Here is a 27,635-nt window from a genome sequence, read left to right as displayed (position 1 = left end):
CAGCAACTATACAAGAATGATAATAGCTTGTCAGCATAGTTATTGCCATCACTGTCACCATCACTGTCGGAGGTTAGACTCCAGTTTTCGCTTCATTTGGAACACATGTCCCAACCACACACTGTCCAGTAGGTCCGCTGCGCTTTGTATTCGATGACGTCTCTTTTCCTTTCGTCAGCTGCTTTAAAAAAGAAAAATAAGTTAATCCTATGGGACAGACCATAGTCTTCAATAGGCATTAATATAAATAAATTAAGGTGTATAAACAACTATGTTGTTGCGGTAAACCATTGTTTTCAAATAAAACACCTCAGACATTCTTTGTAGGTTTAGCACATCGGAAGCACCCCACGTTGCTTTGGCGGCGCCTGCATCTGCATTCGACGTGGAGTATTGGTCTGGAGTACTACAAGACGTGCGTGCAGTGACGGCATAGGTTGTACACAATGAAACAGCGGGTAAAGCAGTCCACCCTGAAGACGAACAACGCAAGTTCCACCACACGAGAAGAAACTTCTCCCCTGGAGAGGAATTTACGTCACGTAGCATGACCTGGTGGAAGCACAGAACGTCTCCCCGCTAGGAAAACTACCTGTATTCTCTGAGCGACGCATATTTCTGTAAACCTCTATATAGCGGGCACCGCCTTGTCCAACATTGCCTGCCTCTTGTTGGGCCTCGGACAAGAAGCCGGCCTACCTGGAACAGGAATTAGGCGCTCTTCATCAATCTATGTGTTGCATGGTTATATTGGGATATGTGCGGTTAGTGTGTAGTGAGTCGTATAGCGAGAGCTGGGGCGCATATAATTCGTGTTAAGAGCAACAAACTAAAAGCACTCATTGTGTTGTGTTCTGGTTAAACATATGCGACGTATCAGATTCGCAGGCAGGAGCAGGTAGACATCAGCTATAGATAATAACTTCACAATAACTCAGAGATGACTATGAAGTATGAGAAGCCATGCAGATACCGATCGATGATCACGAGATTATAAAACCTCTCAATAATCTCGCATTGCAGTCACTCAACGGAAGCGTGACTATTTGCTAACTTTCTTTTTTATTATTTTTAACTTCCTGTGCGTATTTGCTTTACTTTTCTGCCTTTGCAGAGGCATTTCCTTGTAATGGCATGCTGATAGCACATGCATCGCTTTGCGAGAATGGCTGCAAAGTGCGCTTTGGTGCCTTGACTTGGTGGGCAGGAGGAAACTCACAAGTCGCTGCGCGCGTTGATTCAAAGTCGGGTTACGAGGGCGGAAACTAATTAGTGAATAAAAAGTACAGTAACTTCCCACCGTTCGAGTGGGGACACACGTGATTAGCTATAGGCTCGCATTGTGGCGCAGCTTCAAGTTAATGGATTTTTTGGTTACTCGAAGATTGCAGGTTCGTCTCACGTGTGTCATGCGGGTCTGTTTTTTGCGCACTTGCTATTCACTCTCTCCCCAGCTCGGCACTAACTGCTAGGGTACGCACTGAGAAGAAACACTTCTTTGATGCCCGAAAGACAAAATATTGCGTGACAAGCATCATTGGCCCAACGAATTCCCGCTGTTATTTTCTTTTTGCTTCTTCGCTTCAGCCGTAGTGATAGAATTTCAAATGTCTCGCATGTATACATCAATGACTTCAGGATGATTGCTTATTCCTAACTATCACCGAAGTTTGACAACAGCAACAACAGCTCAAAAAGTCGGTCCAACAAGCAGGAAGAAATAACAATTTGCTATGACAAAATGTCCAATTGGACGAGATTGGTCCTCTTTGTTTGCTTATACTCGTTTTTCTATCGTCAATTTAGAGCTTCTTCAAAAATTCATAGTTTACGAGTTTGTCACTACAATTAGGAAGACGAAGAAAAAAAGTGTCAAATAATACTATTCAGTGTATGGCGATGCGTGACGTCCTTGGCCAACGGCCAATGAACTGTCACCCGCGAGGAACATTGCATGTGTCGTTATCATTGGAGGCGACTTGGTCAGCCAGAACATGCGTAGCATTTATTATTAGATGAACTCTGCTCATTAAGTTCGTACATTTTAAAAGATTGTTAGAGTGGTACTCATGGCGACATATGGATTAACATGAAATAAATCGCGGCTGGTTGATAAATAGAGAGAGCGGGGCATCCTGACGGATACGCCCCTAACCCACAGGGACGGCAGAGAACGCTCTAGCTTCCCAGAGACAATAAATACTGAAATGTTATCGAACGTGCTTACGTAGCATGGTTCGTTGTTTTGTAAAGATATCAGTTCGTCACCTTCACACGTAAAGGTACAGGATGTGTAAACGTAATTCTGGAAAGAAAGAAGTGGACACAATGATTAGCTTCATATTTGTCAGCACTGACTAAACGTTCCGCATTCCGTGAACATACCGGTGTTATTTTATTAAGTGAGCTCGGCTGGAAATGGCAACCTGAATGTAAAATTTTGAAGAACAGGCTTTTGGTGCATTACAGTCTGAAAGCTCTACGATTATTTTGCATGTGCATGGCACATCGATGCCGGTTGCAGGGTGTTGCGTTCCTTTAAGCTAACCCTTTCATTTTAATGTTTTCCGTCAATTTACTTGGTGCCATTCGATGCTTCGGCAGTATGGAAACGAGTGAAAAGAATCGGATCATCGAAAGTGTTTCGATGCTTTGTAAATAAGAACCACATGCAGCTAACAGACAATGTAGGCACGTAAAGCATCTGGGTGTATGATTGTTTTTATTGAAAATGCATAATTAGTAATGGAAGAAGTCCAACAGAAACCATCTCAGGATGACTGTCAATGTAAATGCGATAACATAGAAGCAATGTAGCGACGCACCATACTGCCACCACTGAAACGCGCCATTCCTATTAGGCATTTATTGCAGGCAGGCTCCACTCTCGCCAAGGCTGATTCTTGGGCTAGTTGGTACGGTTTCCTCATAATGGCAAAGCCTTTAGCGAAGTTTAAAAAAAAAGGACAGGGACGTGACAGAGACACAGGACAGCGCTAACTCGTGCTTCCCTTTGGCCATGCTGCGCCATCTAGCGGTGCCGCTGCTAAATCAGCGCATAGCACGTGCCTGTATATATATTCAGACAAGGTCGTCTGAATATGTAAGCCTTTTAGAGAGAGCAGTCTGCGCACCACGCACCAGGTGCCACCAGAGCGCGCCACCATTGAACGCCTTCTGAATCCAGAGCAAGCAGGGGCGCGATCTTGTACGCGTTCCAAAATGGAACGGAGGCGGTCCGTTCCATCGCACACGATTGGTCAATTTGAACCGTGACGATCAAATTGACCAATCGTGTGCGGCTCGATGGAACGGACCGCCTCCGTTCCATTTTGGAACGCGTACAAGATCGCACCCCAGGTATCAGACACTGCCGGCCGCTCGAGTGACGTTCCGGCTAGATGCTGGGGATCGCTTACTACTGTGAAGCTGTTTATTTAATATGTGGAAGAGCAGAAGGAAGTTGTGCTCTGTCGTGAACTGCAAGAACGGTGGCATGCACTTGAATGTGTGGGATGAGGCTGCGTGCAAGCTTTATCGGCATGAGCTGCAAAAAGAGTGTCCGTGTTTACGACCATTTGTCTTGTACACCTTTCCGCAGCACAAGCACGACAAGCTCAGCCGCCAGCTCTAAATACCCCTGCAACAACAACACAGCGCTACCGCCACCATACCTGGCACAAAATATCACGGAACGTTCAAATTCGATATGCCTGTAAGTCAGCGCAATGACCTAGCCACTAAAGCACGGCTGAGAAGCTCGAGCAACTTCACTTTCCGTAGCTTCAAGGTCAAACTTGAACTAAAAGGCGGGCATAACGAGTTTTGTTTCTGTGCCTTGAAGAAAACAGCAGACGAGTGATGGCTTAGCCACTTACAACTTTTTTGTTCATGTGTACGCGAATACATTTCAACAGCGTGCTGTAAATCATTGGAAAACAATTGTAGTCAGAACGCTATCTGATCAGGGCCGACGTCAAGAATGCCACGATCGGAACCAACCACCGTGGTCGTAGCAAGTCGCTAAAGTGAATTTTCTGCGCGCGCACGCATGCCTATTCCCGAAGTCGTTGCACAAGCAGGTGCGCTATAAGGTAAAATGATTCCAAACTATTTTGATTCCAAACTCCTGACGTCAAATTTACGTAACCACCGACACAAGCATTGGGCGGTGACCCGCAGCTCAATTAAATACTCAACTCGTTTATAGGAGGTCACCTTTGTTAGCTTTCAAAATCAATAATATTGTCTACACTCAGCGGTTTTTGTTTTCTAATTGGCTGCCAAGAGGCGAGGAGCACGCTCTAGTGGAGAGGGTTTCGATGGGGCCGAGCCAGCACAGTGAAAATAGATAACCGCATGAAGAGCGTGGTGCCCGCTTCTCCGATTGGCCCACTTCGCCTTACTCAGCTTGCGGTGGCTGGTCGAAAATCGCGGCGGCGTGCAACGGAAGGATAATAATGCCGCTAAAACGGATACTCAGCAAGGAACAGTTGGCATAGCGATGTCGTATGCGTGCCGAAAGGGCTCGATAACGTTTTACTGCCACGCAAAAAAGGTTTATCATGTGCAAATAAATACATGCTTACCGGCAGGTGCGAGTAGCGAGGGCCTGAGCGATCGGCGGGCAGCCATCTTCTATCCTATCGGAACGGGGCAGTCTGTGGCTATTCAGAAAAATTTTCAGTTTTGTTCGGCATAATAATGCATTTTTTTTCGCATGCACGTCACTTTGACGTGGTGAGTTTTCGCGGTTTTGGGAGGTCGCGTGACAGACAGGCGAAGTGGGCGTAGCCAGAAAACATTGGACCAATAGCAGAGAGCTAATGGTGAAAAGGCGTCGAATCAGGAATGATAATTTTTCTTTTGTGCGGTTTAATCATGTATAATCAATGTGTACACGTTATACCAGATGGGGAGCTATCGCGGTTTTCGTGATGTCGCGTAACAGACAGGCGAAGTTGGCAATGGCCCGAAAATGTTTTGACCAATCGTGGAGGCTGATTACAAAAATTGGAATCAATACAGTTTGGGATCATTTTACGTTATAGTGCCCCGAGTAACGACAACAGACGCGTGGCCGTAATATATAACAGCCTTACAAGTCTACCGCTGCAAAGACAAGAATACGAAGGGTAAAAGAAAACATCCGGCTGCTACATTCGTCGCTTTCAGCCGGTAAGCTTGCACACAATTATATTGCGCGGCTTACAGAATGGATAAATCAAAGGCATACTTACATTGCCTCCGCAGCTATGACCTAAGTCTCGTGTCGTCGTCCTACTATCTGCTCACCATGGTGGCCGAATTGGCGCCTATCTAAGCAGTGCCAGCGGTTGCCGTGGCAATTCTAAACAAGCCAGCAAACGCCCATCAGAAGGCCCTCAATGGCGGGTGCTATCACGTGAACAAATCTAGCAGCGCCCTTTGGTAAGGTGCTGTAAAAGGTCTATATGACGTGGTTGGGATTGCGTCCAGCATCAAAGAAATTTTACAATACTTTTGTGACATTTAAGAGCGGCACATACCTAGTGACCCACGCAAGTTAGTAGAGTGGCACATTCCCAGTGGCACATACTCAGTGACCAAAGTTCGCGCGAGAAAGGTTAGATGCTAACGGACAAACCAGAAAGTAGGTAAAGTTCCCCAAATAATGCTAATGACATTCAAAAGCCATGAACGACGACAAAAAGACAAGTTGCTGCCGATGGGAGCCGAATCCACAATATCTGAGAGATGCATACGATGGTATTGGCCGATGACAGACACGCATAGACACGATTTTCAGTTATAATACTTGAGATGCACCGTCTTGATGTTCTAGAAAATTATTTTCATGTTACTTTCAGCGAGTGATGCGGCAAATAACGTGCGAAAGTTCAGGATCTCTTATTCATACCAGGTTAGCCCAACGGCCCTCAAAGCGGAATCACTTTTTACCAACCCTCGAGTGCTTTATAAAGCTCGCTGCATGAGCTTCGGTAGATGAACTCCCTAACATTTCCGCTCGTAAGTGCTGTTTTTCTTCGGCCTGCCACCTTTGCTAATAATATCACCAATATTGCGATTGGGGAACACATTCTGTGTAACAGCATTTTTGTGAATGCAGGCCTCGATCTACCGTTGGTACTACGGGGTCTCAAACGTGCTATTGGGCCAAAGAAACAACACATTAGTGCTAACAAACACAAGGGCATTTATGGCACCTTTCATACCAGCTAGCCGAATTACTGCTGTAGATAATGCCGATGGGCATGGACGAATCGAGGAAGTCCGAGGAAGTATGCCGACCCCAAGCCAAAGAAGCAGAGAGAAAAGGGTTACTCCCTTTTGCGCGCAAGTAACCCCGCCGTTATGTGGCATTACTAGCGTAACACCCGCGCCATTTTTCGTACTATTCTGCAACTACACCAACCACCGGCGTCGTTTAGCTACGCGGTGAAACCAAATTACGTTGAGATGCTAGAGCCATGCGGGAAAAACAACAACAGGGGATGCGTGGAAGTCGAGCGTCCCGACAGTACAAACTTGCTCCACAAAGAGCAGCAAATCTTGGCCAGAACTGCTCGGACTCAGCCATTGAAATTCACCATGACATATCCAGTTCATTTTATCGTAATATTTTGCTCACTCGCGTACTCGCGTTTAGGAAAAGGGAAACCAGTGGGCATCGCTAGAGTGGAATCCTGGGAACCAGTATTTCGCATTACTGCACATGTTTATTAGGTTATTTTTGGTTGCTGATATGATACAGACGATCTAACAGCACCCAATTATTTTATGCCAACCGAACGCAAAATAGTTTTTGTTCGGTAAATCGAGCTTTCTGCCTTTGTATTGAACTATCTTTATTTTTAAATGATTTTCTTGAATGATTTTTTTTCTTTGAATTCACGACCCCGTAAAGAGACCAGCCAAACTCTGAGCCCTTTTCTACGGTTTAGGGGGAGCACGCGACAGGTGCGTAGCGCTGCTTGCTTACTGTGTGTGTCGCGCTGAATTCATGTTACGATTTGCAGCGAACAATTGTTATCATAACCTAATTTCATCACAAAGGCATAACTGAACTTGACGGGGCGCTGCGGTGGACGGCTTTATAATAGTTTGGACCTATTTGCGTTTTTTAACCGGTAGGCAAATCTAACTGCACCACAGCTTTGACATTCTTTCACCATTGGAGTGCGGCCGACGCAGCATCCAGTGCGACCCACGTATCGCGACCTTGGCAGCTTAACGACGTAGCCCCTGAGGCATCGCGGCGAGTGCAATGAGGAGTATTAGTACGAGTGTAATTGTGTGTTTGTTTGGTTATGGCACGCACGAAACATATTACGCCAGGTAATGAAGGAAACATAACTTTTTATATACTTACGGCATCACTTGTCTTTTTACAGTTTGGATCACTGTCTACAGGAGGCTCCTGTGTCCGCACATTACCTGTCCACACAAGTGACCCAGATATACGCGCAATCAGATCAATGCTTGTTTAAACAGTTCTGCGGTCTCAAACATGCCATTCGGACAAAGGAACGACAGCACTGTAGTGGGAACAATCGAAATAAAATTCGTTGTGTTTTTCTGTGCACCAATCTAGCCGCCGAATTACTACCAAAAGAACATTCCGTTGTGCGCTTAAGAATAGAGGAAGCCCGACTAACCGCCACTGGATATCGGGCGAATATGTTCGCCCCCATGCTGGACACCAACGCCTAATGGTTCGCGTGTGCACTGACGTGAATGGTGGCACGTGCGAGTGATAGTGTTTGTCCATCCCGGTGCCGCGCTTCGAAGTCTCGCGAGATGGTCCCGCAGAGCTTGCCGATAGGCGCATGACAAGTGCGCACACTTTGCCGACCCCAAGCAAAGAGGAAGAGGCTACTCCCTTTTGCGGCCGAGTAACCCCGCCGTTAGGTGGAGTTAGCAGCGCAACACTTGCCCCATCTCTTGTAGTATTCTGCAACTACACCGACCGCCGGTGGTGCCCAGCTACGCGGTGCAGATGGATTATTGGAGATCTGAGAGTCATGCCGAGAAAACAAAACATAAGGGGGTGCAGGAAAGTCGAGCTTTGCCACAAAGTATCATTCTTTATGTGCAAGGCTGAGCCTCATATGTAAGGCTCAGCCTATTTGAGCGCATGGGCACCGCGACTAACTGCAGCGTAGTCGCAGAAATCGATTCAAAAAAGTTGTGATAATGACCTCCTTAGCATCCAATACTTTTCAGGAAAAAGGGCTGTACATTTTCAAAATTGTTCTGGGAAGGGGATGTTCCAATTGAATTAAACGTATTCAGTATTCGACTGTTAATTGAAGGTAAGATTGAAGAAAAGAAGGGGGGAGGGTTGATTGGTTTTGCTTGTTTCTCCCTTTGCTTACGCCGCGATGTAAGGTACGCTAAGATAACCAAGCAGGTATGTCTGATAACGAACCAGCGACCGTACATGGAACACTTGCATTGGAAGCTACCCTGTATGCGACCAATGTTTCCCGTTGGGCTTATGTTGTGTACGCTGTGCCAACGTCGATCGAGCAGTGGTGTTTATGGCAGGTGCAAGTGCATTGCGGCGAACTCCACCTTCACTTCACCCGCATTTCCTTAGTGCTACACGGGCTACTTGCAAGATAATCGCTGGTTATTAAAGCAAATGCACACCAAGAAAAAAATGAAGAAGAAAGTTTGAGTTGGATGTGCTCCGTCTAGACATTACGTAATAAAACTTCAATTTCTTGCACATAACGTCCAGCGTTACTGAACCAGATGATACCATCGGAATATTCGCAGGTTGCTGACATGTTCCGCGCTGATCTTCACACCTGTAGGTTATCAGTCTAGTAGCCTGAATACTTCTAGGCATGCAGGGAATAAACATCACGATATTATGTCTTTTTGCCTGACACCGTTTTAATAGCTTTATTTTCCAGCTTTTCTCGTAAAGAATTATGGTAGCTAGGTGTGGAATCTTTGTGGTCATTCGCTAAGATAATCACACATCCTTCCCTATTTCTTCATTCCTCAAAGTCTAAATGACTGCTTATATTTCTACTGAACTGGTCGTCTTTTGGTAATCCACGCAGGCCGTACTGAGAGTTCCATTATATTCCTAATTTTTCTCAATTAGCTAATGAAGGACCTGGATTTGATACCTTCGATATCTGTTTCTTATTTCCGCCGGTTTCAACATTACGTAGGAGTGTCTAAATAAAGTCAAAAGTTGATAAGTGCTGCTAGCAATAATTGTTTCAGGTAATCAAACAGTCAAAAAATTGTTTGCGGACACAAAGCACTTTCAAATAAAAATTTTGCTCTAAAATAAAACCTTTCATTGCCACAAATGGGGGGGCACGTTTGTGTTATTGTCTAAACTAGGGATAATAAATGGAATGTGAAGTCCAATATAAACGTATTCTCTGTCTCAACCATATGCCTCGATACTTGAGTTGTGTCTACCAAACCAAGTGTAGATGCCGCGTTTGCGATGAGTACTCGTCCTTAGAAATAATGTTGCCAACTGGTGGAACGAGAACAGCTCAAACTCATGAGGTAAGAGTTAAGAAAAAAATTTAAGAACGGATACGTAGGCAACACATTTACTTTAGTCTTTTTTTTCTAAGCAATACACGGCACGTTTTTTGCGTGCCAAGTTCAATATACTGCGCATCTTTCAAAAAAAAAAAAAAAACTTAAGCGGCCATTTTATAAATTAGAGTTGATATAATTCGATCGACAATAGTTGGAGCAACACATTTAAGGGATATTGTGTTCTTGCGTTAATAAATTTACCTTCAACAATGTAGAAACACAAGCCTGCTGTAACGAACGCGCAGTTCGCTCTTTATAACTATATAACAAAGTTGAGTAAAGCAATTTTTGTTCGAATGTTCTACCTCCTAATCATCTAGCACGTCGAATACCTTATAGACGTGGTCAGCGCTCACTGCAATTACATAGAGCGAGATGAAGGAGCAGTTTCCTATAGATTTAATTAAAACGGGCTTGTTGTTTCGCCCCTCCTCAGGCAACCAATGAAGGAAATACAGACAGGGTAGTTTGTTTGGCATGATTACGTGTACTATACAGCATGTACCAACAATGAACGTAAGCTAGGAATTGTAAAAGATACTCAATGCTCAGTGTTTGGCAGAGATCGACCTCACATTTTCCTGACTTCCAGCAGAAATGAAGAAAAAAAACGTGTCCATGTAAGGGACCTTCATTTAAAATTAAAAACATAGGAAATACCAGCGTAACAATCGGTTGTCTTTTTTTATAAAGCAGCATCCAAACATCTAGATAAAGTTGCAACATTCCCTTGTTCGGCGCCTGTCCTGGATACCAATGCGGCAGTAAGCCGTCACAACTAACTTGCACTGTGTCTCTGAATACATCTTCTGAATACCTTTATGTTTAATTCACGTTACAATAGATGCCGTCAATTAAGCAATTATTTTTTTGGGTTGGCGTTCCAGTACGTCCTAGCTTTTTTGGTGTTAATATGTATACCATGAAAAAAGCATTAAAAGCATTGTCCCTCCATGGTAACCACTGTGCGCATATAGAGCAAAGCTTTATATTGTGCAGTTGCTACTGCACGCTAGGTTAAGTGGCACACGTTAGAAATGGTCTTGAAATTCAGATCACTTACATATAACAATATTCGCGAGCACCAATGTGGCAACGAGGGTTGGGGACATTTCGCACAAATACGACACGTTGGTTTACGCCGAGTTGGTTGCCTACGCGCGTATTACTGCCGCAGAAATCTGGCAGCCGAATAAATTACCTTACAGCTGACACGACACGTGACGTTAAATTGTGTGAGCGGGGATAGGAGTACTGACATTTCGAACAAAATGTGAAGGATATGTTTGCATGGAAAAACTATGTTTGGTATATTAAGGTCCCATTCACAAAAAGGTTAAACCATTTTACCCTATTTTAGACAGCACCATGGTGTAGCATTTACCGACAGAAGAACAGTGGCTTTTGACTGCAGATGGCATGTAAACAGACCTGTTTAGAACTTTCCGAGCGGTAATAAACGAGAAAGTAACCTTTAAAAAGTAGGGGACAAACCCAGCGGGTCGATTACAGGTATTTTCACACATACGTACATACGTGAAGAAATCAAGGAGGGGAGTGCCAATCTTATACAATAAGAGTGAAAATTGCGTCCTTCTCCTCTGTCAGCTTAACAAATCTGCAACACATTCGAATTGATTTCATTTCATTTATTCATTTCTCATGCTGCCAATAGGCATGCGGCCCTGGCGACAGCTGACTACGTCATATACACCGCACTGGGGGGAGAATAATCCAAAAATAAAGACATTTCTGAAGAGACTAATAGTACTGCGGAAAAGCAAGAGAGCTATGACAAAGCTGACCATGAATGATGTGGCTACAAAATCACACAATAACAGATGCAAACTTGCATGTGACGTCAGAGAAATAGGTCACTGTTCAGAAACATCGAATCGTATGTTCCCTGCAATCGTGACAAAGCACACGGTAAACGAACGTCAACATAAAATGTACGCAGGACTTACCAGATGGTATGCGAAAGCGCAAGGACGTGAGTATAGTGTGGCGCATGCCTGGTCACCTCGCATAACTTGGCGTACAAATGTCATGTCGCGATCAAGCCGTCTTTGACACAGAGTTACAAGCCCTAAGTCTGCCAATTTCAGTTCATAACTCTAAAACCGGCATCGGACAATGTGCCTGTCATAGGCAATGGGCACAAACTTATGCTACACTTTTTCAACCAAGTTGCTGTAAGAAAGTGACAAGCAGTTCCAAACAACCCATGCGAACTGTAGCCGTGAACGAACTAGCTGACAGTAAAGTTCGTGAATACATTGCAATCTCCAAAATGTTTTGTTAACCTTGAAACTGCGCGAAGGGGTCCTAGGGCTATATCAACAATACGTGACAGATGTAGAAAGAAAGTGCAGAAAACTATCAAAAATAACGCGGGCATGACCCATACGACTATAACTTCGCCAACAGAATCTGTTTGGAAACGGACTCAAACGCTTTGGGCATTTGAAAATACACTGTGTCAACCTGACTCCGGTTAAGTACTATTGGTGCGCTATAACCAAGAAAAACACACAAGTTTGTTTCTAATGATCGCCCTTTCAGAAAATCATGTTCCACTGGTGAGAACTTTGTCCTAAAGTAAAAAAAACATAGATGATTCTAAATAACCATTTCTAGAACTTTCGATAAACCACAAAGAATGGAAACCGAACGAAAGTTATTGATATCACAGAATGTCCCAGATTGAATTACCGCGACAACCAATGCTAATTTCCACTGGGACGGAAAAACACTGGTTTATAAGGATAGATTGAACAAGAATGTTAAGACGGGAATGAAAATGTCAGCACAGCCCTTGATTATAATGTGCAGAATGTCGTCACTACCAGCAGTAAGCTTCAGCTTGCGTATTGATTTGAATACTTACTCTTCTCTTATGGGTGAATATGATGAGCAATCAGCATTATCAATATAATTCATGGTGGCAGGCCCACTAAATAGTTGCAAGAAACTTTCACTTTGCGAATACACAGAAAGTGCCTCGAGCGGCCAGTCGCACGGCAATTCTGCGTGTATTCGCGGGCTTCTTTCACACCCGGAAAAACAAATTTATGTAGCACGTATTGAGCAACAGAAAGCTGTATCGGGAGTTTTTCATGTTGCTCTACAACTTTCTCATTGACACTTTGATAATTAGGACAGTACTTCTCGAGTTAGATAATTAATTACAATTACCTAATTAAATCTCAGTAACGAAAAAAATACTGACCGCTACTCCACTGTACTGGAAACAATACGCACTAGGTTTGCTTCGCGTAACACCGTTCCGCTTTTTTTTAAATCGTGCTGCATGATACCTGGGACACCCTGTATAGTTGGAAATGCTATTGATAAGCTTTGTTATTTTTTTTTCTTAGACGTTTAGAATAGAATAGTTCATTCTAGTGTAAAGATGTAGAAATATTTATGCGGAAGCCAAATGCTACCTGTGTACACCAAACAGATCAAAGGGCAGACATTTTCCGGGTGTCCATCACACTTCGGCGCATTCAACTAGACTCCGCTGCATGCCTCCTGAGCAGTAAGAGGCAGCCCGTCTTGAGACACACCGGGCTCTATGACGTCGAAGTTTTTACCACTGTGCGCAATTTCAAAAAGCTTATGGGTGGTTTCAGAGAATACATTATGGCATGAAAAAACATCGCAGCATAATTGAAGACATTAAGTTTTCGGCAGTCATTACAAGCAGTCGTCGTTGGGTTCTGTGTGATAGCAATGAATAGATAAATCACTTCACTAGGTTCCAAGTTTACCTCTTAATTAACAACTGTATAGGAGGACCTCGTAAGCGCAAAATCAAAGCCAGCCAGTAGGTAATGCGTATTCTTTCAATAAAATGTTGTGCCTAGCGGGACTTCCAGGAAATCGGCGTACAGTGTTTTAGTGTTTGATTTCAGGACTGCTTGAACATTGACATTTGTATAACGATCTTTGTATTGCACAGTAGACATGAACTATAAACTTTCTTTTATATAACGTGGGTGCATATGAATCGCTTCTCCCGGTCTGACTTTCTTTTTTGCATTGTTTGCATTTCCGTTTTTAAGGACTTCGTATGTTTGGGTGTTTGTGATATGTGTGTGCGCATTTATAAAGAAATGTCTAGTTGCAACTTCTTAACTATGCCTCTGTATAGCAGGCTCTAATGCAGCCTACATTCCAGTTTTTCTGAGGTTATTGAACAAGGAAGCACACAGCGTACACGACGAAATGCATCGCTTTCCAGCTGTCATTTCTGTGAAAAAAACAGCATAACTGTCAAGCTCCTGAGTGCACCTCCCAAACAGGAATTTTGTTAAGTTTAGTAAAAGAATGGTTTATTTCAGTCTGTGATTTTATTTCTACCAACGGTGTTCTCTGCAAGATGTAGAATATAGTTAATTGTGATCTAATTTTGTAGGCCACGATGAGGCAGCTGCATTTTTTGTTAGCATTCTCAGAGGGTGACTGTCATATGGTGATTGGGGTGCAATGGCAACTTCCTCATTTCTCTAAACAAGATGATACTGCGCTGCAGAAGTGTTTAGCGGTTACGATACAATTAAGGCACACCAATTGGTGCTTCGGTCAGTTTGGCTGGCAGAAATTCCGCAGAAGCATGCAGGCACTCCGTGTTGCTTCTTATAGAAGCTTTCGGTATCGCTGCAAACCACCGTTGATAGAAATTTCGGTTTCCGTAGCAGAAGTACAATATAGACTCTCCATTTATCGCGGCGTCCATTGTATTTGCGGCAGCTGGTAGTTCAACCGCATAATTACAGACTGTAGGGCCCGACTCATAAATCCGGAACAACTCGAATAATGTGTTCCATTTACCAGGTGCAATAACTTTTCTTTAGCTTGAAGCGTAAAACACATCCCTTTCAAGCTAGACATCAACGTATATATTTATTTGCGCAGAATGATGCTTTCTTTCAATTGCAGTTTTAATTTGTAATAATGTCCGTATACTTAATGTAATTCTAACTTTTGAGTCTATCGCCTTTTTGCCAGCACCGCTGGTATTGATCATTATTTTACATGCTGCAGAAACCTTGAAAGCCACTTGTGTTCTATCTTGACTCATGCGAAAGCACTCTGGTAACCTTTATTTTTTCAAATCAAAGGGGGACACAGCAATATATTTCGCTTGCTTATTTCTGGCGGAGTCTAGCTCTTCTTCGTGCTTTGAGGAACGCATACTCCATCTTGGCAGACACCTTGAGCCCCACTTGTCTGTTGTGTTAGACTTGGAACGGGTGATTTAACTTGACCTCCTTGAAGCTGGAACGTGGTTAATAAGAAAAGGAGAAAGGCGCCATCAATAATGTTACCACTTCAGCACCATCGTAGGAATTTCGAAGAGTAAATGTTGAAGGAGAGAAAAAATCTAAGAAGCTGACATGATAACCGTTGCGCATTTAAGGAGATAATTAACTTATTTAGCTTCTTATACTGGAAAGTGACTTTTAATAACTACTTTTTTCTATTATATATTAATAAAACAAAGTAAATTAACATATCAAACAGGGAAGGAGCACACTGACCACGCAGATCACAAGATTAGTAACTCTTGAACGCCAGTCCCAAATAATGTGACCTTTTTCTGTCAGTCATCGATAAAGTGAGAGAAAACAGTTCGGAAAGCGAGTCATCAATGGTTAAGAAAACAGCCGGCTTCTCGGGCTGCTTGAGGAGCTTCAATAACTGATGCAACGAACAGCCTATGGTCTCACTCAAACAATCGTTCAAACAGTTGGATGCACTGGCTTCAGTATTGCCACGTTTTAGTGACGGTGAAGAAACAAACATTGCCATAACTGTGAGTAAGAATCCATATTATATTGGGCATACCTGCGCCCAGAAATGAATCAACCCTAAAGTGACAACGATACTCGCTATCTCAGTCATCGGAAGTCGAATCCAGTCTCTAGGGACGAGTTCATCGGTTATTTACACATGCCTGACAGTGCATTCAAAAGTTATCGCTTATGCTCGCGTATTTATTCGAGAATCTGCAGCATTATTCGTTGATAGTTAGAGTCAGATAAGACAAACTTACTTCGCTGTAGAATTGCTGACAATATTAAAGAAATTTCTAATGGTACAGGTGCTTCTTGCACCCACAATAACGAACACTGAGAAAAGTAAGGTGGGGACGTGTGGTTACAGTGTACTAGAACCCTATTCTAGTACGCTGTAGCGTGGTGATATGAATAGAGTGGTCGCCACTTGGCCGTAGGCAGTTCATACAACTCTCCTGTACGTTGCCGCATCGGCATGCTGGATAAGCCACGCGTACATAAAAAAGATGACCAAGCAAAAACAACGAGATGATCCGTGAGTGTCGTTGGCTACCGTTGGCTACGGCCAAGTGCGTAAAAAAGGTTCTTTATTTTGCACATCCGAAGTAACGTTGGCTTTTTTGCAGTTTTCTTTATTTCGTGTGTGTGGTTGTGTGTGTTAGCGCCATGTTTACTCCAACCACAGTCTTTTATATTTGAAACTCCTGCCCAATAACTGTAAAACTGGAGTATCACGGGAAGATCGCTCAACCCCATCAAATCACTGGCTCAGAAGGAGAGAGGAATTAGCAAACGGCAGAGAGGTTAACGAGATAGTATTATCCGGTTTGTAACCCTCTGGGGGAGAGGGGATGAGAAAAAGGAAGAAGAAAATACAAAGTAGAGAAAGACAGAGTGCAAGGTTATGAGGGAGAGCAAAACAGAGGAGCGAGACCAAAAACACGCTGAAGTGTGTTGCTGACAATATTAAAGAAATTTCTAATGGTACAGGTGCTTCTTTCACGCACAATAACGAACACTGAGAAAAGTAAGGAGCCATCCCTTCGCCAAGGCAACTACTACACACTTAAAGTTTTCTTCGACAGGGCTACACATTTTCTTCGACAGGAAGAAAACACATAATCTTCTTTTCTGTCAATCAGAGTGGCCTCTTTTAGGTTTTTTGCGCACAAAATGATGGTATCTTGTGGCGCGTTCCGCTACTCAATGAATACCAGCACTCCACTCTTTGTATCTAGCATATACATCGCACTTTGAGCAGGTGTAGTGTGCAGGTTGTCTAGGAGTACATGGATGCAGTCCATTACTGACTGTAATACGGGTCTGACTTCTTCACTCAATGACGCGGCCCGCGTCTTCTGCCACCTAATCGTACTTCACGCCGTTTCTTCAATTTTCTCAGTCTGTACCGTCTTAATGGTGCAACAAACGCTTTCAACGAATATTTTTTGCTTTTAGCTATTCAGGAATGGAATATTTTACCTCCAAGCATAGTAATAGCACGTAAGCCATCCCTGTTCAGGCAATTGTCACCAAACAATTCCGTTCTTGCTGCTTAACGTATTTTGGTTGGTTTACCTTGTACCTTTTCATTGCGTTGTTTGTGTTGGCTGTAGTGTAATCCTCGTGGTTGTATTTCACTTCACTGTACAAGTTGTGTCTAGCTGAGTTTTTTTTTTTTAATGGACATCACAAAAATATGTTTCGGGCTTTAACTTATGTATGCTCTCCTCTTATGTAACATACCGACAGTGACCTTTAAGGCTTAATTTGTGATGGGGACGATGATGATTATGATGACTACGATGATGTAGACCTGCAACTGGTACCTCATCAGTAGGTGCAGTAAATGTCAAAGTAGGGGCTGCACGCTGGGACACCTAAACCATCTGTGCGTACGATAGTGCAGGCCATTCTTCTAAACAGATAGCTTTACCGACCTCTGTATCCGATGTATCCTCAACTTTGGATTTGTGCGGCGCTGGAAGGGTAGAAAGTACAGGGTATGTAGGCGTCTCCTTCACAGCAGCCGTAGTTTGCCTGGTCGAATGTTCCCTGACCATTTTGGGGGGATAAAACACTTGTTCGTAATTTGAGGATCATCTTTGTAAGTGGCGTCAGGAGAACCTTGTCATTTCGAGCACGTAAATATGGTTGCACGGCAGGTGTCTTTTGGGTGGTTTTCCGCATGCCAGAGACAGACCACTGAGGTTGTAGACATGGCCTTTACGTATACAAGCTTCAGGCGCTTGCGGCACAGAAGAGGTTTCGAAATAAATAGGCAACTATGCTGCAGGGAATGAGAAACTCGTTCCTCGTCGGTGTCATAGGCAGGGAAAAAAGGGCGACGCGACGGCGTCCATCGTGGCGTTAATTACGTAGGAACTTCACATCGACGTGACGTCACTCCACTAACCCTTTAAAACTAACCCGCCGAGGATGACGAGGCCGCCTTTGACGAAGATAGGTCCTCCTATGGAAACGTTGGCCAGCCTTTCTGAGGCACCTTATCCCTGTTTATAATCCTTATTCCTCGGCTGTACGCAGGAACTCTAGATGGCGGAGCGTACTTCCACACATGACTGTCCGCTATATATAGTATATATACATTGACCGACTGTATATAATAAAACGAGTACCAAGCAGCTGCTGTGTTAGGCAAAGCGTAATTGAAGCAATCTTAATAGGTGGGGCGCCAAGCTCCTTCGTGTCGCAGAAGGAATTCATGAACAATTTGCCAAATTGTCGAAGGTCCAGTTAAGGGTGGTGTCGACAGTGGTTATTGCTAACACATCGGCCAAATGCACGCATTTTGGGATTGTGCTGCGTATTTTGAGTGTTTCGGATGTTCATCAATGTTGTATTAAACTTATACATTCTCCGTGTTCTCTCTGCTTATTATAAAATGGCAGATATACTCGGCAAGTCCATTGCGGAGATGTCCTACTTAAATTTGTCCCGCCATTCAACTGTTGACTATCACACAAAATTTGAGAATTCCTGCAAAAATGTGCGCGTACTTGCCGGGAACATGTACTCTTTCGGCGAGTGGTCAATAAGCACGTTTCTTCCTTGCGATAGATGCACCGTGGCGCTTCTTCATTACCTCGAGAAAACGCTCCCTTGTTTTATGTCTTCGTTATGTTCAAAGAAGATAAATGCGCTGTCAGCCAGAAAAGTAACACTTCCGAGCCGGACAGCAACGTTCAGCTGTTGCACTTGCGCACCCATTGGCAATAGATCAGCCAGTCATTGACGCATTCACTGGCTTTCCCTGCAAAGCTACGTTGCTTCCTGTAGTGATGTGAAGGCACGTGCTGTCTTGGAATTGGTTCATCTTACCTCAGGCTTGCTGAAAGGCAATGGCTGCAGTCCTGCAATCTGTGGTTGCGGCGCCGCCGTACGGCATGGACTACGCAGTGCATCTCCAAACAGTTACGTGTGAGAGATATTTTGAACACACGTGAGAATGAACAAGCGATGACATCCGTGGTTAACAGGACAGTAATCATGACTTACACAGCAAGTCAACCAGGCTTCTTCGAAATATACAGTAAGCTTACTATCGTTAATAAAGGAATAGTCAAATTGAAGTGGAAGAAAACGCGGCCTGCCCAAGGTGCGATCTGAACCGAAAACCTCTATTGTTTTAGGTTTTAGTCACTCGCGCAGCTTAATCCCCCCTTTCTTTCCCCCTTTTATAAGCGTTTTAGTTCTTTCTTATTTTTCTTCTACAATTATTGATGCCAATGTCGTAAAAGAAAATTGCACTAAAATATTTTTTTTTCTGAACAACTCCTTTCTGATAGTGTGATACTCATAGGCTATTTAGAAATGCTAGATTGAGTGGATCCCTGTGCCTTGCTTTCTACATGTAGTTCTTAAATACCGCTCTTTTCATTTACCTCATGCAAAAGATACAATATGTGCTTATTCCTTGAGTTATGATGTTACATATGATTGGGTTGAAATCCGTCTGGTTCATGGACCTGTTGTAATTTTCATACACACCCGACACTATATGTAAAGTGCGGTGAAGTAATGCAATGAATAGAAATCAAGTTGCGGTCCATGTTAAATACAGGAAGGAAGGAAATTTGCAATCAGCATACTTACTATACACAGTTCGTTGCTTTTCAAGCATATTTCCTCGTCTACTTCACAAACAAACGTACAATTGTGGTAAACGTAACCCTGGAAAACGGGAGGAAATTTCACACTTGACATTCAAGAAGTTGGAATATGACTAACAAGAATTTGTTTAGCAAGAGTTTGCGAGAATGCTTCACGCAAAATAGATGCAGATTTTCAGATAAGAAAGTCAGCGCGACTGAATAATAAGCTAATATGTAGGGCTTTCTGCATAAGGTATTGTTGCTCCGTTGGAGATTCATCGGCCTCTAATTATATATAGGACCATACTGTCTAAATAAAATGTATAGTTTTAGAAGATAAACAATGGTGTAATATAAGTATTGAATACGCCTCTTTGTTTCGCTGTAACTATGGCAAACAATTTAATATGCGTTTGGGCGAAAAAGTAGGGAAGTTCGAATCTACTTTCAGAATCCTGATTGATACAAATGCTGAATGATGCAGCCCTGCCAGAAAAGCATTAGTTTCAATGTTCCTACTTCCAACCAGACTACAGCACAACAGATCAGGCTAGGATATAGAAGTAGTTCCAACGTTATTATTGTACGTACCTACGTACCTATTAAATGTCACCCATGTGCACGACAACATGAACGCTTCTGCTGTTCTAAGCACACGAAATGTTATGAATGTGCGGGAGAGGTTATTAAAAATCATCAGTAACATTCTGGCCGCTTTCGTGCTGTATTCGAGCGATGAATGACGGAAAGCATCTGTGGGCCACAGCGTTGCCCAAATGCTCAAATAAAATATTCGGAATCTTCGTCCTCCAGCATAAACAAACTCGCATTCTCAACATATGCGGAAGAAACACAGAGATTGTCCTGTTTCTGGACAAGTTATTCTCTGGAGTTTTCCACCTCCAGTGATCAAAGTACTGAGCTTGCCTATGTGCGGTGAGAGTTCTCTCGTATACATTTCATGAGAATCGTTCGAAATTCTTGTGAACTACTGTGAGCACGCTCAACCCATTGCCTTGCTCACAATTGCTGCTCGCTGTAAAACGAAGCTGTACAATTGTTCAAGCGGTGATCCAAAGCAAAAAGCAGAGAGAGTAAAAATATGCTGAAATCAAGCATTACGCTAAGGTATTTTTGGAATCACAAAGAAAGCTCTTTCGCTCAGTTAAACCCGGGTCCTTGAATATCCACTTAGGTATCGTGGCAAAACCCACGGATAATTGACGCTGGCACCATCGTTATTAGAGAATATATTATTAATTTATCTTGCCCACTAACCAGTATGATGATAGATGGTGGTTGTAGGTTCAAAGCCAGGCAAACTGCTCCATGCGCTACTGTGCTAACCATTCGGAGCATCAGTTTTCATTGTCTTCAACGACATGATTCTCTTCAGTGTCAATACACATGTCCCCGTTGTCGTGTCAACTATAGCTTCTTCAAATATAGCGCTTCCGTATGAGTGTTGTTGAATATCTTTCAAATTTTATTGCGATAGCAATTATATGGACACTCCAAAGCAGATTTCTGCCGTCGGCGTCACCGTCGCCGTCGCCGTGAGGTTCCGTATGAAGTCAATGGAGGTGAAATCGTCGCCGCGCGGTGGTAAGTGGTTCTTGAGGGAAAGGGAAAGGTTGGCGCTATCTTCTGCAGCCCTTGAGGGAGCACGGCTCAGCGCCGCCGAACGCTGTATGTGCGAGTGAAAGGGCGCGAGGGACGCGCGCTTTCACGGGGAGTGAACGCACGGCGGAGAACAAACGCGCGTTCTGTGCCGTGCTCCCTTAAGGGCTGCAGAAGTAGGCGTCTCTTTCCTCCTTTACAATCACCATATATGTAGAGCAAACGCGCCTTCTTCTGACGCACGAAAGGCCGTTGGGGGGGGGGTAGGGAAGGGAGGGGACGTTTAGCTGCGGCACCAAGTACCTATTTATATCAGAGGCTCCGGCAACAGTCACCAACGCCGCACGCATTTGTGCGAACGTGGGCAAAACGCCGACGGCGTCGACAACAGTTCTGCGTGTTGCCGGTGCTGCTGCATGTCCAAGTTTATACAGCTGATAAAGCTACTATCATTACTCCGTATAGCTCTCTACAAATTTGCTATCGCAATTAATGCTTCGCCTTTCAGGTGAAACTGCGACAACTTTTTTTTATTCAATATTTATCTTTCAGCCTGTCCCTTGATCTAGCCAGCCAGATGCCTGCTGTGAGTAATTTACTGGCATTTGCATTACTTTGTCTCCTTTACAGATTTTCATCCGTATACTGAAATTAAGAAACCACACCTTAAATATCTAAGATGGCCATACGTACAATAGTGATTATCTGGGTGCCGACAATATACCAATATGCACACATTCGGAATACACAGTGAAATATGGATGGAATTGTGATAAATACCTTGACCTTCGCTACCATAGCCTTACAATCGGGGTTGCGTTCACGGGGCGGAGCTGGCACTGTAGACGTAACTGCGTGAAAATAAAGCACGCCGTAGTTAAATGGTCTGAGCCACCAGTATACTTCACAGAATCTGCGCAGGAATGATTGTCTTTTACGCATTGATTTAGACAAGATAGTAAAAAAGTCATAGGAGATAACTGTGATGTTCTTTGCCGTACCGCTGAATAAATGCTCTTCAAATAAATTATATGAGTAACTATTGAAAATTTTGTTTTTGCTTTTGGCTCTATAGCCACGGCCCCAAAGTGGGGAGCATAAGATTTGAACTGCAAATCACCTGCAAACATAAATGAACTTGTGCATTTTACGCCTTATGTGTATCCTGTGCGCCATGGTGTTCACTGAAAGATAGCGTAACTTTTCGAGTTTTCATTGGCACTACACTTAGAAACGAGGTTTGAATGACTTTATGTCTCCAATTAGTAATTTATTATGATTATTTTTTTCTGCAATAAAAGTAAACATTTGTGAATTTTGTTATTACGATGCAATAATGTCAGATTTTTGTCAGGACTTAGGCTCGCTAGCGTAACTGGCAATTGTTTTCGCTGATCGTCTGATATTCTCAGAGAAATCGCAAGGCAGGTAGGGTTAATATGATAAAGAATTTGGCCAGGAAAATCTGGACGATTGAGTAACTCCATTCTTTGTATTACCCTTATTACCCAGTATATGCAACCAACACAAAATGAAGCCGAGGAGGGCATATGGGAGCATCTGCCGCCATGCCCGTGAATGGTGTTCATTAAGACTGCTAAGTTTACTACACATACACAAATAGCAAAGAAAATGGGTGGGAGGACATCTGTCACCATAGCTCAATCAGTATAGCGTCACATGCGTCATGCGGAGGTTGTTTTACACCCGCCGTCGGCGAGTTGTTTTTACGGCGAAGCTGTATAGGGCAAATCCGTCGTCCGCGAGCAAAAAACACTGTCCTCCACAAGAGGGAGCGTTTCCCTCGCATCGTTTCTTGCGCTTATGTTTCCGTCGCATCGACGCGCGCTTTAGCTGCCCCCTGGGTCCTTGAAACGACATCTGCTCGAACGTATGACGTTGCGCGCATGCGTGCGTGAGCTATAGGGGGAGAGAGAGGTGAAGTTTCGGTCTCATTTTAGCTCCGCCATCGACATGAGACGGTCTCGAGTGGTTCGTACTCCCGAAGGACAGCGAATTTGCGAGCAACGACGCCGACAGCAGCGGCGGGAATGTATTTGCCTTTATTTTCCATAAATGTACAATTTATGGGGGATTTAAGCAAAAAGTTGAGCACAGCAACTTGACGGGCCTTAAAACCCGTCTGTGACCGTCTTCTTCCACAGCTGGCTAGCTGGCGCCCCTCGGCGCAACCGCGCGAACGCACTCGTGCCACTGCTCGCGCGATAGTCGTCGTCGTCTTCTTTCACAGCGGGCTCCATCACCGCTCATCATTCCAGCGTAGAATTTCACTGCTGTCGTCGTAATGGGGAGGCCGCGTTCACGGGGGTATGAGCCATTGCTTAAGGGGGTTTGAGCCATTCATTGTCTTCCATGACGGACAAATATAATAACAGAGGTGATACGCGAATGTGTGCGCGTACCTGTCCTGACGATGACCACCAATAAGGACAATAAATATGTTTGTACCTTCGTTCAAAATTCTTTGTCATCTCTGTGTCGTGCGCTAAACAGCTTCGCTGGTCGTCCACCTTCACAGACGGGAATGGCTCATGAATTTTCTTCCACTTCTATATCACTACTTTCCTTTTCTTAAATCTTTATTCTTGGAATATATGCGTACTTGATCGAAGAAAGCAAGACGGCAACACGAAAAGGACATAGGACGAACGCTCGCCCAATGTCCTTGTGTTGTCGTTTCTCCAGGTTGATTCCAAGTATGCTTAGACATTTCTACACTTCAATTAAGTAACACGTTTCATTTTGCCCGGGGGTTTTCGGAGCTTTACTGCTCATTGGTTTCGCAGAGAACGTGGCTTATGTGAACTCCAAAGCCATCTACGCAATGAGTATGTCTCACATTCTGACCACGTTTGAGTTGTCCGGATGTAAGCCCATTCACAGCAACTGTAAATTGCCTCTCCTCTGTAAGCTTTTACTGGGACAGTGTTTCGTTTTCGTATTCAAAAACATCAGTATACCTTTTTTTATTTCACATCCTTGCTGTTGGGGCCACTGTTTTTGTGACTTAGGAACTAAACTCTCGCTCATTGCGTGACGTTTGGTTCCTGCTTCACTGCAGAGGGAAAGTGTAACCTTGCTTATACGTCCCGACATTTACTGCATTTTGTCTGACAATCAGTTTTAGTGCTATGTAAGGATGACTTCGCGATGGCCTGATATTCACGTGGCCAGATGTAGGTTGTATGTGCACCGAACGTGCCTTTGTGCACTGCCACGGTATTTTTTTTGTTTTGTTTTGCATAAACGCTGTCCCTTAAGACTTCCGAACCTTTTCTACCAGTACGCACTCTGTAACCGTTGTTTTGGGATGTTTTCCACTGACTCGTGTTTAACTTAGAAAACGAAGTACAGTTTTTTTATACCTTCCAGATGTTTCACTTGGAAATCGTACTTTATTTTTTAAGCGTAACATGCCTGTTTCGGAAATTGCAACCCTGCATATTGTACGCTCCTGTAATTATCACCCAAAACACGCAATAAGTATTTTTCACCATGTTCCACCTTCAATCCCAGCTTGCGTTAAATTGTTCTAAATGCTCTGGTGACTAATCTGATACAACAAAGAACACAGTGGCATAATTTATCTTACCTATGCTCGGCGTAGTTATCCTCTGTTTGGGAACGCATTTTCCATTGTTGCAGACACCTCTAGAGGCTTTACGTCCCTGTGAATTCACTGAATTCACGGATTGTATTTGGGTAGATGGAGATTGGCTATCTGTAAGCTTAAATGATTCATGAACGAAACGAGTTAGTGAAGAAATAATCAGCTACAATAGACGGCTACAGGCTCCGCAAACATTGTTCTGGAACAGTATGGTTCTTTCAGCATGCCGAATTAATGTAGAACATTTTAGGGAATAAGAAATTAAGCCAGTTGCTTATAGCGTAACTTTGCCTTACATAGGAACATATTTCTAAAACCACAAATTGAATTAATGTTAAGAGGTTACAAAAAATAAGGGCTCGTGAAATTGGCATACAAACGCGTGTGCACTCATACACATAGACGTTCACACCCACACGGGTGAAATGAACAAAAAAATATTAGGGCTATATTGTCCGATAAAGATATGAATAAATGTTCTAACAAAATTCGTATGAATGTACAAATACAAAGGGCGCTGCGTTGCCTTCCTCTGCACCGGGTAAATTGTGACGGAACACGGTCCTACGATGCTACGTTCTTGTATTATCATGTTCTATATATCAGTTTACTTTTTGTTTGTGATCATTGCGCCTAGTTATCCTTACTGTTCGTTAGTTTGAGTGCGAGACGCGCTCACCGCTTTACGGCACACGTATTACATCGCGAGTTCTCTCGCTAAAGAATGGGTCCCGTATAAACTGGTTGTACCAGCACTGTGAAAAATGTAGTGCGTTCTCGAATCAGTGCAAGCACCGTCAATGATCTGGATCTTACAATGAAACATTTGTGAATGGCGGACAGGTTCACTCTGCCCGAGCTGTAGTTTGCTGACACAAATTTGCCTTGAAAACTGTTTCGTTCTCATACGGTCGTCGTTTGCCTGCCCCTCCCTCACTCCCATTTGTGCCAACACCCGTCACAATTACGCGACCATTTAAACAAACGAACAGTTATTCTTGCGCCATATAATATCTCCACTATGCCCTGTGTGCAATGTACGCAAAGACATATTCCCAATTAAGCTGGGCTTGCAAATTATTTATACTTGAGAGAACAGCCCCACTGTGCGTACTGAACATTCGTCAAAGACCGTAATCCTTTGAGCTGCAAAACATACTTGGCCCATGGACTAACGCTGCCAGCGCATCTCGCTCAGCGAAGGCAATAAACTTCCTCAGATGCACTGGTATACCAACGACACACCTTATCTTGTTGATCATTATGGTGTGTTTTGGGTATGTTGTGTACCTGTCACAGTGCACTTTGAACATCATTTCGTTTATCACCCTGCCCATCTGATGTAGCGCTCTAAAGAAACCTCTCCAGGATTGATTAAAGAGCTCCCTCCTCCTCCTTCACCTCCTGTTCTGTAGAGCATAATCAAGAGCGATGGTCAAGGCTTCAAATTTCATGTAAATCAGCTCTGATAATGCTCTTTATCACTGCCCTTACATTCACGTAATGCTAAGGCATGATATGGGGAGTGTTTTAGTTTGTTTCGCTCACTCAGCCGCAGTCTTCAAAAAATTGAGAAGGAGCATTAGTTTTTAAAAGAAAACTTAAATACAATTTAGCATAGAAAATATAAAAGAGTGTGTGACGCATACTTACAAAACATCTTTCATTGTTCCTCAAGTATACGTCTTCATCTCCTTCACATACGAACGTGCAGCTCCGATACGTGTATTTCTAGAAATGCCGAAAAAGTAATTTGAAGTATAAAATAAAGTATAAAAGCAACCAAAAAGGTTTGTTATATTGAAACTAAAATGTTTCTCGGACTGCTTCAAGGGTAGCTGATGATTTTTAAAGTAGACATAGAGGCAGTGACAGATTACCTTGCAAGGAAAAAGTATGGTTCAGCAGGTTGCGAATGTTTAGTATATCATAGGGGCCCGTTCAGAGGCTTTGAATAGAGATGACATATAATAACCATACCTACGTGGTACACCAAAAAAAGTTCATACAATCTTATAGCGCATAAGCTTCAGGTGATATAAAACAGCCGAAATTGTAGTATCGCACACAACCATTTTCGTCAGTGGTGAGCACCTTCGTATTGCAGAAGTGGTCCGTTCACGCTTTCTCCACCGTAGCGCCGTGTGTTGTCGTTTCAATGCGGGTTTTGCTAACCCGGATTGAGATTGTTGAAAGTGAAGTTTATCCTTTCTCTCTCGACGGTGCATTCAATCAGTAATAAACTTTTAATTATGTGTGTAAATGCTAGACTTCCTCTGTAGCCAGCGAAACACAAACAAAACGTAAATAAGCAAAGCAACATTTACGAGACGGTCGAGGTAGCCAATACAGCAGCTACCGAACGCTGCAGTAGCAGGTTGCAAGCTTCTTTTCTGGGCTGTACATGCTAGTTAGCCAGTAACTTAGCCGTTACACGCTATCCCAGTGGCTACTTAGCCACTGTACATGGTAGCCGAGTGCATGCTAACCCAGTGCAGCTAGCCATGTACATGCTAGCCCAGTGGCTTAGGCGTTACACGAGCAGAGAATGCTGTAGCTGGCTGATTGGAAAAAGGCCAGTTTCAGTCCTGCCGACGCATGCAGATTTCTACAAAAAGTTGCGTAAAGAAAATGTGGCGCTAGTGTTTATCGGGAGCTGCGAGTATGGTGATTCAGCAAGCGTGCAAATGATGGGGATATTACATGGGTTTGCATAAAGTTCTTCCTTATGACTTCAATTAAACACCTTCGCGACTTTGCAAACTGATCCATTTAAACAAAGCATTGCGTTGCAGATGCCACATCTCATAGTGGCTAAGCGCATGCGCAGAGTGAGGGCCTTGCGAGTTAAAAAAAGAAAAAAAAGGATTGCTTCAAAAT

At 43.5% G+C, this 27,635-nt stretch overlaps 2 long non-coding RNA genes across 2 annotated transcripts; both read right to left on the bottom strand.

The window, feature by feature from the left end:
- LOC125942812 (uncharacterized) lies at positions 1–7,390 on the bottom strand. Its single transcript, XR_007465378.1, has 3 exons — positions 7,373–7,390; positions 2,228–2,305; positions 1–178 (listed from the first exon to the last, which is right to left on the bottom strand). It is a non-coding gene; the product is annotated as an uncharacterized LOC125942812 (long non-coding RNA).
- A 7,084-nt stretch (positions 7,391–14,474) lies between these two features.
- Positions 14,475–26,554, bottom strand: LOC119437763 (uncharacterized). Its single transcript, XR_005189527.2, has 5 exons — positions 26,409–26,554; positions 24,738–24,873; positions 21,905–21,975; positions 19,506–19,583; positions 14,475–14,868 (listed from the first exon to the last, which is right to left on the bottom strand). It is a non-coding gene; the product is annotated as an uncharacterized LOC119437763 (long non-coding RNA).
- Between the last annotated feature and the right edge of the window lie 1,081 nt (positions 26,555–27,635).

Source organism: Dermacentor silvarum, chromosome 1 (genome assembly GCF_013339745.2).
Source record: "Dermacentor silvarum isolate Dsil-2018 chromosome 1, BIME_Dsil_1.4, whole genome shotgun sequence".
NCBI lineage: Eukaryota > Metazoa > Arthropoda > Arachnida > Ixodida > Ixodidae > Dermacentor > Dermacentor silvarum.
Note: the sequence above shows the minus strand (reverse complement) of the source record. Positions and strands in the feature narration are given on the sequence as shown.